This window comes from Ictidomys tridecemlineatus, chromosome 14 (genome assembly GCF_052094955.1).
Source record: "Ictidomys tridecemlineatus isolate mIctTri1 chromosome 14, mIctTri1.hap1, whole genome shotgun sequence".
In the NCBI taxonomy this organism is placed as follows: Eukaryota; Metazoa; Chordata; class Mammalia; order Rodentia; family Sciuridae; genus Ictidomys; species Ictidomys tridecemlineatus.
The window spans coordinates 47379287-47392087 of NC_135490.1; the positions used below are offsets into that span (position 1 = coordinate 47379287).

The 12801-nt window shown below is 44.3% G+C and overlaps 1 pseudogene; it reads right to left on the reverse strand.

Moving 5' to 3' along the window:
• Nucleotides 1-495: 495 nt before the first annotated feature.
• LOC101968314 (hexokinase-2-like) overlaps nucleotides 496-12801 on the reverse strand; it is a 100947-nt pseudogene continuing 88641 nt past the window's right edge.

Sequence of the window (12801 nt, forward strand, 5' to 3'; positions counted from 1 at the left end):
CTCCATTCTCAATATGGTCTTCAATTCTGGCCTTCATTTTTAATTTTACTCGATGTTAGACCTGATTTAACCTAATTACACTAACTACCTATCTTCAAATCTGGCTTTAATGCCACATTGCTCCTGGTGGCTTTCACATGGTGGGAACCCCAATCTTTCCCTTCCACATGAGAGGGCCTGCAAGCATGCATGTGAGGTGGGGGTGGGGAGGGATAACTAAGGACAGAAGTGGTGGCAGGCCCATGGGGAGGGCAGAGGAGTTGGCAGTTCTGAGACTCCAGGATGATCACATGCATAGTCCTGGATGCTGTGTGAAGGTGGATGCCACACTTATGATCAAGCACAAGAACCCATGCTTAAAAGCGTTCCTCACTTGGTTTAATAACCTGCTGTCACCATTTTGAAATTCTTGAAGTTTTTAAACAAGAGACCTAGATGTTCATTTCACACTGGACCTCACAAGTCAGGTAGCCAGTCCAGCCTGGCAATAACCCATCAACTGTGTGAACTGCAGCACCCTTGAGCATCCCAAGTGAAGGACAGAAAGCTGATCCAGCCAGGGATGTCATCCAGCACAGCTGTTTACAAGGAGACAGAAAAGTTGAGGAACCAGCAAGTAAAGGGTTCAAGAGATCAAGCTAGATTGCATCTGGGATGGGAAAGGAAGCAAAGCCAGCAGCAGACTGGTGTATCTGAGGAAAAGGAGAGTCCCTAAACAACTTTGGGAGATGCTGTCTCAAAATTAAAAAAAAAGAAAAAAAGAAAAAGAAAGTGCTGGGGGATGTAGCTCAGCGGTAAAGTGTTCCAGGATTAAATCCCCAGTACCTGTCCCACCAAAAAAAAAAAAAAATCCTATTTAAAACTTCATTCCCAATGTGCTCAGACTATCATTTACTTTTTTCATTTATTCCTGTAATCAAGATGTTTTGTGGAGGGCCATTTTGTACCTGGCTGTGGTGAGCCGTGTCAGCGGACCATGGTCGCCATTACAAGATGGCGCTGATAAGCGCCGTGGCCTGTGATAAACAACTCCTTATTTTGGGAGAGATGGCATGTAGCTGTAAAACACCCTATGAGAAAGGTCCACGTAGCAGTTTTGCATTGGGGCTTGGTATGCTTTATCAAGGCTGGGGCGCTCGGGTGAAGCAGTAACAGTAGAAGTAACAGTAGCAGTAGCGGTAGTAGAAGTAGAAGTAGTAGTAGTAGTAGTAGTAGTAGTAGTAATAGAAGAAGCTTCCAGAGACACATAATTAAAGGCCTGAATAAACTGCTGAAAGAAGATTCCCGAGTTGCGTCTTCCTTGCGGGCAAGGGGTCGCAACACCTGGCTCTATGCCAGGCTGCTAAGACTCAAAAGCAAGCAGCCTATGCCCTCATAGCACTGCTCAGCCTCTAACATCCTACCACCCAGGGGTGCCAGGCTGCCAAGGATCCCCACTACAAGGGATTCAAAGGCGCTGCCACCCTGTGCTCTTGTCCTTGGCTTCTTGGCCCAGATCCAAAAGCTTAAATGGTCTCATGCTGAGCGTGGAGCAGGGCTGCCCAGACACAGAGAGCGCTGACACAGTGAGAACTGTGGAAACCTCCCCTCCCCAACACACCTACCCAAACACTTTCCATCGCCTTGTACTGACAAGGAGTGTCTGGCCTCAGACTTCATGTTGGTGGCCAGTGCGAGTTGTTCTTCAGCCTTCTTCCATTCCTCCTTCTTGGCATAGAGGAAAATGATGTTATCCAATACCTGGAAAGGCAGAGGCCACTACTGAAATCTTGAGGCTCCTTCCTGTCAAAGGCCAGCAAAGGGTACTCACAGGGCATGGCACCTGGTAACACTTCCCGTCCCTGCTCCCCTGGGTGGCATATTTGTTTCAAAACCCAGTTCTGTCAATCACTAGCCTGGTGCTAAGGTAGCATCTCATGATGGGTCACCTCAACATCTGTATGTTCTTCCAACAACCAAAGGGGGTCCAAGGGGACAAGAGCTCAAGGGGACTGTGTGATTTTAGTATGGAGATGAGTGACTTGCCCAAGGCCCCTTGAAGAGGCAGAGAGAGGACTGTGACTTCCCAGTCCATAGGACCCAATATATAAATATAAATAAATAAATATTTATTTATTTATTATTTATTATTTATTCATTGTAAAGTAATATATGTATTACTTTACAATGATATAAAAGTAATGTGTATTCATCACAAAAGGTACTGCAATTTTTTAATTTGATCTTTTCTTGGTTCAGCGATATGCACTACAACAAACTTGCAATTTGGGCCTTGGCAGTGAGCCCCAGCTCCCAGTAACCAAGCCATCATTGGGGAACAGCCCCCACCCTGCAGTGGACTGTGTTGCCAAACTGTGATGGTCAGTAAGTCAGGTGCATGACATGCATTTTCAACTTAGGGCATTTTAAATTTAAGATGGGGGCGCTGGGGCTCGGGCTCAGTGGTAGCACTCTTACCTAGCATGTGTGAGGCACTGAGTTTGATTCTCAGCACCATATATAAATAGATAAGTAAATAAAATAAAGATCCATCAACAACTAATAAAAAAATAAAAATAAGTAAATAAATTTAAGATGGGTTGATCTGCACAGGTCTGGAAGCATCTGTATGTGCTTATCTACTCCTAATCGTGGGTAGAAAGGAAAGGAGAACTCAAGGGGGTTCAGAACTTCCTGTTTGGTTCTCAGCCACCTTCTCTTAAAATCTTTACCCACAACAATTTTTGTGACTCAGTGACTAGAAAAACCTTGAGACTCCTTGACATGAATGCTGTGATTTCTCAGAAGGCGAGGAGGTGAAACCCACGTGGGACGAGATGAACAGAATTAGAAATAGGGAAATGACTGTGACATAGAGGGCTTCAGGTCCCCAAAGATGGAGCTCCACTTGCAAGGAGACCCTCTCAGTCAGCATTTACTGTTCCTTGGGTCATTTCAACCCCTGCTACAGTGAGGATGTCCCTTTCATAGAGTTCTGCTGGGATGTCACTGTGGCATGATCCTTTCTCTAGTGCCACTTGACCCCCCCAACCCTATGTTCTGTGTAAGTGGTAATGGGATGACTGGCAATGTTGAGATAGTTTCACCACCACAACTGAGGGTAGCGTACCTCTGGCATCTAGAGGGTAGAGCCCAGAGGCAAGCATCACCCAGTCCATTGTAACAGCAGTTCTGTGGCTGAAAATCTCACCTCTAGAACAGCCAATAACAAGCCTAAACTGCCTACTCTGTGAGAGGTAAAGAAAAGCTGCTAGCCTGCACTGGGGCTGAGATGTCCCCAGGAATCCTGGGCAGCTGTGGACTCTTATTTTTAGTCCTGAGTAACCCTAGGAACACTTGACATCTTGTGCCTGAGAAACTGTCAGAGGAAAAGAATAGTCTAGAGTCTGTTGGTCTTGTAGACACCAGCAGTTGTTGGAGGGGAGACAGAGGTGTGATTAAGCCAGCAGGTAAGGAGGGCTTCAGAGGTAGAATAGATGGGAAAGCTGGGCCAAGGCCTAGAAATGCAGAGCCTAGTGGAGGATCAGGCAAGCTCATACTGTTGATGATGGGGCCAACATGCGGATGGGAAAGCATGGGAAGACAGGGGTGAGAGGTCTAATTGGTAACAGTCCAATAAGCAAGCGAAGAACAGTCCCTGTTATTCAGAAATCTAAGCAGGAAGCACAAAATAAGTTGACCACCAAGGACAAGAATCCTAGCTGCCATACAAGGACTTGGGGACAAGACTGGACTGGTAGGGCTGGGGATATGGCTCAAGTGGTAGCGCGATCGCCTGGCATGCGTGCGGCCGGGGTTCGATCCCAAGCACCACATACAAACAAAGATGTTGTGTCTATCAATAGCTAAAAAATAAATATTAAAAAAAAAGACTGGACTGGTAGAGACTGGGGGTTTACCCAAGCCCTAGAGGGACTAGGGAACAGACAGGTTTCCAGCACAAAGACCAGAGCACCAGCTGCCAAAAAGAAGGTCAATAACAAGACTGGGGTAAAAATTGCATCTCCCACACTGCAAAAAATTCCACTTGAAGTAAATCAAACACTTAGGAATTAGACCAGAAACTCTCCAACTCCTAGAAGAAAATGTAGGCTCAACACTCCAACATCTTAGTACAGGCATCAACTTTCTTAACAAGGCTCCTAATGCACAAGAAATAAAACCACCTCAATAAGTGGGATGGCATCAAATTAAAAAGGTACTGCCCAGCAAACAAGCCAGAACAATGAGAAAGTCTACAGAATGGGAGAAGACCTTTGCCACTAATGTCTCAATCAGAAGATTAATATCCAGAATGCATAAAGAACTCAAAAAACTTAATAACACAAAAAATTCATAAATGGGGAAAAGAACTAAACAGACACTTCTCAAAAGAAGGACAAATTACCAAAAAACACATGGAAAAATGTTTAACAACTCTATCAATCATGAAAATCAATATTACACTGAGATTTCTTCTTACTCAAGTCACAATGGCCATTATCAAGAATACAAATAATAATAAATTCTGGTAAGGGTATAGGGGGAAAGTTACATTCATACATTGTTGGTGGGACTGCAAATTAGTACAATAACTTTTGAAAACAGTATGGAGATTCCTCAGAAATCTAGAAGTGGAACCACCATATGGTCTAGTTGTCCCATTCCTTAGTATCTAACCAAAAGAATTAATATCAGCATATTATAGTGGTATAGCCTCATCAATGTTTAAAGAAACACAGATCACAATAACCAACTTATGAAACCAGCCCAGATGCCTGTCAATAGATGGCTGAATAGAGAAAATATATTATATGTGCACAACTGAGTTTTACTCAGCCATTAAAAAAAAAAAAGAATGAAATTATAGCATTTTCTGGTTAATGGATAAAACTAGGTCATCATACTCAGTGAAATAAGCCAGACTCAGAAAATCAATGGTCAAATGTTATCTCTCAAATATGGAAGATATTATTATCATCCTGATTTTACCAAAGGGGGGGGCAGATTATATCACTTGCTCACAAGCTCCCAAAAAAAGAGAAAAATAAAGGAAATAGTGAGGGGACCCCATAAAAATAAAAGTGAGATCAATGAAATAGAAGAAAGAGATTGGGTGGGGGGAAATGAATGGGAAAAGGGAGGAACACCAGAATGAAATTGACCAAACTATCCTATGTATATATATATAAATATACCACAGTGAATTTCACCTTTATGTATATCCATAAAGCGCTAATGTGCTAATCAAAAAACTATAAATAAGTAGAAGACCAGCAGAACAGAGGAAAGGAAACAGGAAAGGGACAGGCAGAGGAAAAGCCTAGAGATGGAATTAGCGCCAACTATATTTCATGCTTGTATAATCATGTCAAATGATGCCCAATATTATGTATAACTATAATGCACTAGTGGTGGTAGGAACCCAGGTGGGCTGCCTTGGAAGGCAGTGAAAAGGCTGGTAACTCCTTTTCTGGCTCCTTCCCAGGCACTTACTGCTCTGCCCATCATTCCCACTGGCCACATCACTCTCCCAACATTTTGGTCTCCTCTATCAGTCTGAATGTTCCAGGAAGGGTCACTTGTTTACCTGCTGATACTCAATGCAAAGCAAGCCACTTGGAACATAGTAGGCCTTTAAAATTGTTGTCTGGCTATCTGGGTCCTAGCTGGCAAGACAGCTCAGTGGTCCCTTGGCTAGACAGCAGGTGGCTGTGGATAGCTGGGAGCCTGTTGCACACTCACGTACAAACTGCCGCGGTTCTAACCTTGCCTCAGCTACTGCTAATTGGGCCATATTGTGAGGAATTCAATCCCACTGCATCGAATTTTTCTAACAAGATGGGAATTTATACTTTTTTATCTTATTATGCGCCTTTCAGTTGATGTATAAAGAACATAGGATAGTGCTAGACATGCCACGCACTTGTTGTTATCATATGATGACAGATAAAGAACATTTTATATGTGCGCATATTGTAGCTGTCACAGCCAGCAGCAGAGGCTTAGCATCTCCCAAGGAGCACGGGAAGATGGCAGCCTCCCACAACCCACCCTCAATTAACGTTCCTTAAATGTTAGCATCGTGGCCCAGAAGAACAGAAAGGAGATGCATCCCTGAGGCAAGTCGCGCGTTCATGGGGTGAAGCAGCGTGTCAATCGTGCGGTCCCCATCTCTTTGCTCAGGGCTGGTGCAGCTGTAACTAACCCGTTCGCCTGCCAGGAAGGGGCGCCTGCTGTTCCCAGCACCTCTGAGAGGCGGGCGCCTCCTGGAGGCCACTGCTATGTCTGCGGGGATGCCCACCTGCATTTGGGGTTGTGGCGGGGTGAGGGAGATTGTGGCCCTGGAGGAGGGTTCATTCATTCGATTTTGTGCATAAACATTTATAGACACTGCTGTGTGTTAGGATCGTTATTTCTGGGGGGAAAATAAAACGAACATCTCATCTCTCGGTGCATTCATGGCATGATGGAGAAGATAGATCATCAACAGGTAATTCAATAATTCAATGTGCATCACAAAGAGCTGGGAAAGAGATGGATATCAAGGAGGAAATAACTAACCCTTCATTCCTCCAAGCTTTGATTTGTCCTGGTGCTAGTTCAAGGCACCAAAAAAATAAAGACAGGAAATAAACAGTCATCCTGCTCCCGAGGAGCACATAGTCCCATGGGAGTACAGACAGGCAAACTTAGAACTAAGAGGCAAACTTAGAAATAAGGGGCAAGGCAAGAAGGGACCAGCCAGGCATGGGAAGAATGGTCAGGGGAAATACTGCAGTATTTTGCAATGAAGCCTGGAGAATGTGCACGATTTCTCCAGGTTAAGATGTGAGAAACAGTATCTTTGGTAAATTTGTAAAAGCAAATGGAAATATATGGGTTGGTGAATGGTGGGTTTGTTCTGAATCTAAAATACAAGGAAGGGCAAGGACGCCAGGCAGGAGAGTTGGGGGACCCACAGGACGCATCAGAAATTCTAGAGTAGAAATTCACACTATGCAAATTCAACCTGAAATGCAGAGTGAGGGCTGATAAAAATATAGACCGCTCAAACTTGATGCCCACCAAGTGTGGAGCACTGGGCACCATTACTTATTTTAATTTTTTAATGGACTGAGAGGGTAAGTACCATTATTATCCCGAGTTTACCCGAGTTTAGGAGGGAAACAGATTACATCACTTGCTCACAAGCTCCCCAAACAGGCATCAAGTATTTGCTAGATCAGGTCAGCCAGATGCTGAGCAGGAGCCCTTCCATGCTACTGAGCTAAAGAAAGCCAGGGGCACTACAGACAAGACCCCTGGGGCAGGTGGAATCACATCACCTAATGACTTATCTGGATGTGGAATGTGAAGAATAGGGAAGAGTCAAAGATACAATTATAATGACATTTGTTTTTGAGATAATACATTTTCAGACCTGAGAAAAATCTTCTGGGCCTTTGAGAACAAAGCCCCCAGTTTTAAAACCACACTTTCAGCCAGGTACAGTGGCACACACCTGTAAGCCCAGTGGCTGAGGCACGAAGATCAGGAGCAAGTGATGATCAGGAGCTCAAAGTCAGCCTCAGCAACTTAGTGAGGCCCTAAGCAACTCAGAGAGACTCAGCGTCTAAATAAAATATTAAAAAGGGCTGGAGATGTATCTCAGTGCTTAAGGGCTTTGGAGTTCAATTCCTGATACAAAGTAAAAAAAAATCTTCAAGGATCACTGCAACTATGTGCAACTGTATCATAGTCCCTGTTCCTCCTAGTAGGAAGGATGAGTGGGGTGTGCTCCTAGGTGTAGCCCCCATCACACACCCTGGATCCTGTCCTGTACCTACTCAACCACATCACTTCATCAATTTGTCTCTGTCTCTCCTTCAGGAACAGTTTTTTTTTCTTTTCACTGAATCATCTCCATAATCATCATATATGTGTACGAAAATCTCCCCCATAAAAAACTAAAAACCTTCTTGACCCCAAACCTCAAGCCTCCTCTCACCACCATATTATATCCATCCTCTTCAAAGCACTTATTCATACTCAGACTCCACTTCTTTTCCTCTCATTCTTTTTCAAACCCACTTCAATCAGTTTCCTTCTCATGACTCTGCCACAACTGCTTCTATGGAGTTCATTAAATGACTCCACATTGCAAATCTCAGGGGCCATTGAGAGTCCTCCCCTGAGGTGACCTGCCAGCAGTATTTCACACAGGTGAGTCTCCTCACTCAAGTGCCTTGCAGCTGCCTACCCTCTTCTCTACCTGCCCTCCCCTCCTCCCTGTGCTCACTACCTGGCCGCGGTCTAACAATTCCCCACTGCCTGTTTCCAGCCTGATCTTCTCTCTGAACTTCAGGCCCATCTGTCCCACTGTCCACCCCACATCTCGGCTAGACACTGAAACCTGTGTGGTCTGTGTGAAATGACCTCACCTCTTCACTCTGTTCTCAGTGTGGACAGCTATGGAGGAGCATAGCAAGAGCATGGCCTGAGCCATGAGGATGCTGCTAGAACAGTGGGCACACACTCCTGTTGGCACCAGAAGTCATCAGTTGCTTCTTGGTGCCACCAGTGAGTGGAGGTGAGGAATTTGCCAAGAACTTGTGCAAGGGGACCAATAAAGTGTCTCCAGGTGACCCCAGCCTGGGCTGGCATGGGCTTTCACAGAGTGCCCTGTGCTGATCTGTGAGCCCTGAACCCATGGGGCCTCAACCCCATTGCCTCATTGTGGATGCAGCTTCAAGAATGAACACATGGCCATCAAACATACATCTCCCTGGGGAGACCATGGGGGCAATATTCAGGCTTCTGACAGTGAAATATGTGTGTCATGACACCAAATGCAATGAATTTGACTGCATTGTGACCTGTTTCAGGATGTTCTGGATGAACAGGGAAATCCAGTCAGTAGTTGCCCTCTCTCCCACATCATTTCTCTCTGCCCCACACTCCACCATTCCCATAAGAATAATTTCTCCCACTTAAAATAAAACGACTCTGTTGATCTCACATGGCTCTCACCGCTGCCTCTGTCTCATTTCTGCTCTGTATTGCAAATCCCCCCTAAACACTCAACTGCCTCTCATCTCCTGTCTTCTAGAATCCATGCCACTTGGGTTTTTCTTCCCACCCACACCACAAACTTTTTTTTTCTAAAGAGAGAGGGAGGGAGAGAGGGAGAAATTTTTAATATTTATTTTTTAGTATTTGGTGGACACAACATCTTTGTTTGTATGTGGTGCTGAGGATCGAACCCAGGCCGCATGCATGCCAGGCGAGTGCACTACCGCTTGAGTCACATCCCCAGTCCAACCACCACAAACTTTTTTTAACCCAAATAAATGATGGCTGCCAAAGGTAACAGCCCCTCTTCATCCAGCATGCACTTGACTCTGTGCAGCACTTGGCACTTGAATGTGCCCATCCTTCATAGCATGGTCTCCCACTTGGTTGGTCCCCAGGGTGACCCTTCCACTTCTCTCTCTCCCTTCTTGGCTTACCAGTTTAAAGCCAGCCTCTGTAACCTAGTGAGGACCTAAGCAAGATAGTGAGATCCTGTCTCAAAATAAAATCAATAAAAAAAGTGGCTGAGGATTAGAGAGAACCACACAGGGTGTTGCTAGGTTGCCAGGGTCTTGCTAAGTTGGCTGGCCCTGAACTAGTGATCTTCCTGCTTCTGGCTCCTGAATCACTGAGTTTACAGACATGGGCCATCCCTGGCTCATCATTTATAAATTTATAAAAATTTAAGATTTCTTAATTTTTTTCTCTAGCCTTAACACTCCTGAACTTCCTTCCCACAGACTCAACTACCTATGCAACACCTCCACCTGGATAGCAAACTACCTCCTCACTGTAAGGTGCCCCAAACAAAATTCCCCTTCCTTCCCTTTCTCCCTCCCTGCCTTTCTCCTTGCTTCCTTTTCTTCTTTTCTTCCTTCCTCCTTTTCTTTCCTATATTTTATCTTTGACTTACTCCTTATAATAAGGGATTTCAAACATCCACAAAAGTCCATAGACAGACTGGTGTACCAACTCCCCCACCCATCCCACAGGCTCGGTGACTATTCACTCAGGACCAATCTTGTTTCCATTCTCCACCCCATATTATCTTTCCCAGACATACATGTTGTATCATTCCATATATATCTTTTTTTTAGTTTGCATCTCTAAAAGACAAGTCCTCATTTTTAAACATCATCATGCCCTCATTGTCCTCATTAAAAAAAAAAGACAATTTCTTAACATCATCTAATAGCCAGTCAATGTTCCATTATCCATCTACCTCATAATTTTTTGGAAGCTTGAATCAGAATTCAAATAAGGTCTGCACAGTGTGATTAATATATCTGTAAGTCTTTTAATCTCTAGATTCTCCCTCCCATTCCCTTTTCTTGGCAATTTATTTGTGGAAACTAGGTCATTTGTCTTATGGTGTTATCCTCTCTTTGGATCTTGCTGAATGCACCCCACAGTATTGTTTGACATGTCACAACCTCCTCTGAATTATCTGAAAATTGGTATTTGGATTCTAGAGGTAGTGGCAGATCCTTCTATTGAGAGGCAAATAATGTCTCTTTTTTATCATATTCAGAGAAGTTTATGCTCATTGCCTGGACCCATTACCTCATTAAGATGGTGTGATATTCAAATTCTGTCATTCTTCCTCATTCATTAGCTGGAAGATTATTAAAGAAAAATGCCCCCTCAAATACTATTTGATTATCCTAGGTATAGTTTGCACATAAAAGGCATAATAAATGCTTATTCTTTCCCTTTACTATCAATCATTTTTCTCAATAATGAGTTGGTTTGCCATCATTCTCCAACAAGCACCAATTAAAAGATCTATTTTAGCATCATCATAAACACATGGATTTAAACACATTTGATGACATTGCAATTCATTGCAGTTTTATCCTTATTAATGCTCACATATTCTTCTTTCTTTCTTCTCTCTTTCTTTCTTTTTCTTTTTTACTGGACCCAGGGCCTTCTACATGCTAAGCAAGTGCTCCACCACTGAGCTACATTCCCAGATCATTATCCCATCCTTATCCCACCCTTCTAACTGGCATTAGTCCTTGGGACCAGACCCAAATCGTCTTTGAAAGCTTTCTTGCTAGCTAGTATTTCCAAATACCCCAGGATCCTATGGTCCATTTCCTGCCCCATACTTCTGGTCAGCAAACGTGGGAAAGAGTACTGCAAGATCACAATATGAATGCTGGCATGACTGTTGTGCCATTCATTTGAAATAGATCTCTTGATTCTCTCCTCAAAGCCTGCTCCTCCCTCACTCTTCCCCATGCTCATGGGTGGCAACTCCCTTCATCTAATTACTCGGGCCAAACACCTTGGAGTCAGCATTGAGTCCCTTTCCTTCACACCCATGTCTGCTCTATCAGTAAATCTGCTGACTTTGGCTTCATATAATGTACGCATCTCGGCCACGACCACTCCCTGAACTGTGGTCTCACCTGCTGCATTGTAGGAGCCTTATAACTGGTTTTTCTGTCTGTTCTCTACAGGGCAGCTAATTGGCTCTTTTGAATAACATGACCGAGACCTTGGAACTCCTTTGCTCAATATGATTTGCTTCTCCTTGTGCTTGGAGAAGAGTGCAGACACGTTATGACAGGCTGTAAGGCCTGCATGATCTGGTCTCAAACCCTTCCCCCACCCTCGACCTCCCTGTGCTCACTGCCTAGCTGCTTCCATTCTCTTCCTCAACAGTTCTTGCCTTTCCCTCTGCCTGGAGAGCTCTTGCGCTCGCTCTCTCTCTCTCTCTCTCTCTCTAACACACTCTCTCTCTCTCTCACACACACACACACACACACAAACCCCTCTTCCCCATCTCCTCATTTCTGCTGTCTTCACTTTATCAGAAAGGACTTTCTTCACTCCTGTATAAAATAGGCCTCACACGGCCCCACACCAACATCTCTGTCCTTTTACCCTGCTCTTTTTGTCTTGAGAGCACTAAGCACAGGGGACAGCTGTGCTCATTCTCTCACTACTAGGATACAAGGCAGGAATTTGTCCATTTTGTTCACTGCTGTACCCCGAGAACTAAAATAGCAGTCCTGGAAATTGTTCAACTGATGTTTGTTGACTGACTCAATGAATGAGTGAATTAAGGCAAAGGAGAGAGGGAACATGTGGAGAAGAGACAGATGTGTTAGTCAAGTTTCCATCCCTATGACAAAATACCTGAGAGAATCAAAGAATTTGGGCTCAGAGTTTCAGAAGTTTGTATCCATGGTTGCTTAGCCCTGTTGCTTTTGGACCCATAGCAAGGTAGTCCATCATGGCTGAAATTTGGGGCAGAGCAGAGCTGTTTGCATCATTGGTAAGGAGGCAAAAAGACAGAGGAAGGGGCCTGGATCCCAATATCTCCTTCAAGGACAGACTCCCAATGACCTTCTGCAAGGCTCTGCCTCATAAAGCTTTCACCTTCTTTCAATAGCATTACAGACTGTTGGCCAAGCCCTTGATGCATGAGGGGACAGTGGGAGACTTGGGGACCTCTCATTTAGCCTTTGGGGCAGTGGTGGCATTGACCCTTGATGGGATGTTGCCAGTGGAAAAGATGACAGAGCTCTCTCCTGTTCCAGACTTACCTTCCTGGTCTTCAACAGAAGAGGCCTCATCTGGTTTCAGCAATGAACCATAAGTGAAACCATTTATTACAGAGAGTTGCAGGAACATGATATAAAGATGAACAAACAGTGTAGAGGAGAGAAATGAGCCCTCTTGAGTTTCTGTAAATATCAGAGAACAAGAGAACCCAGAAGTCTCCCTATTTAGCTACTCAAACAAAGTTTAGCA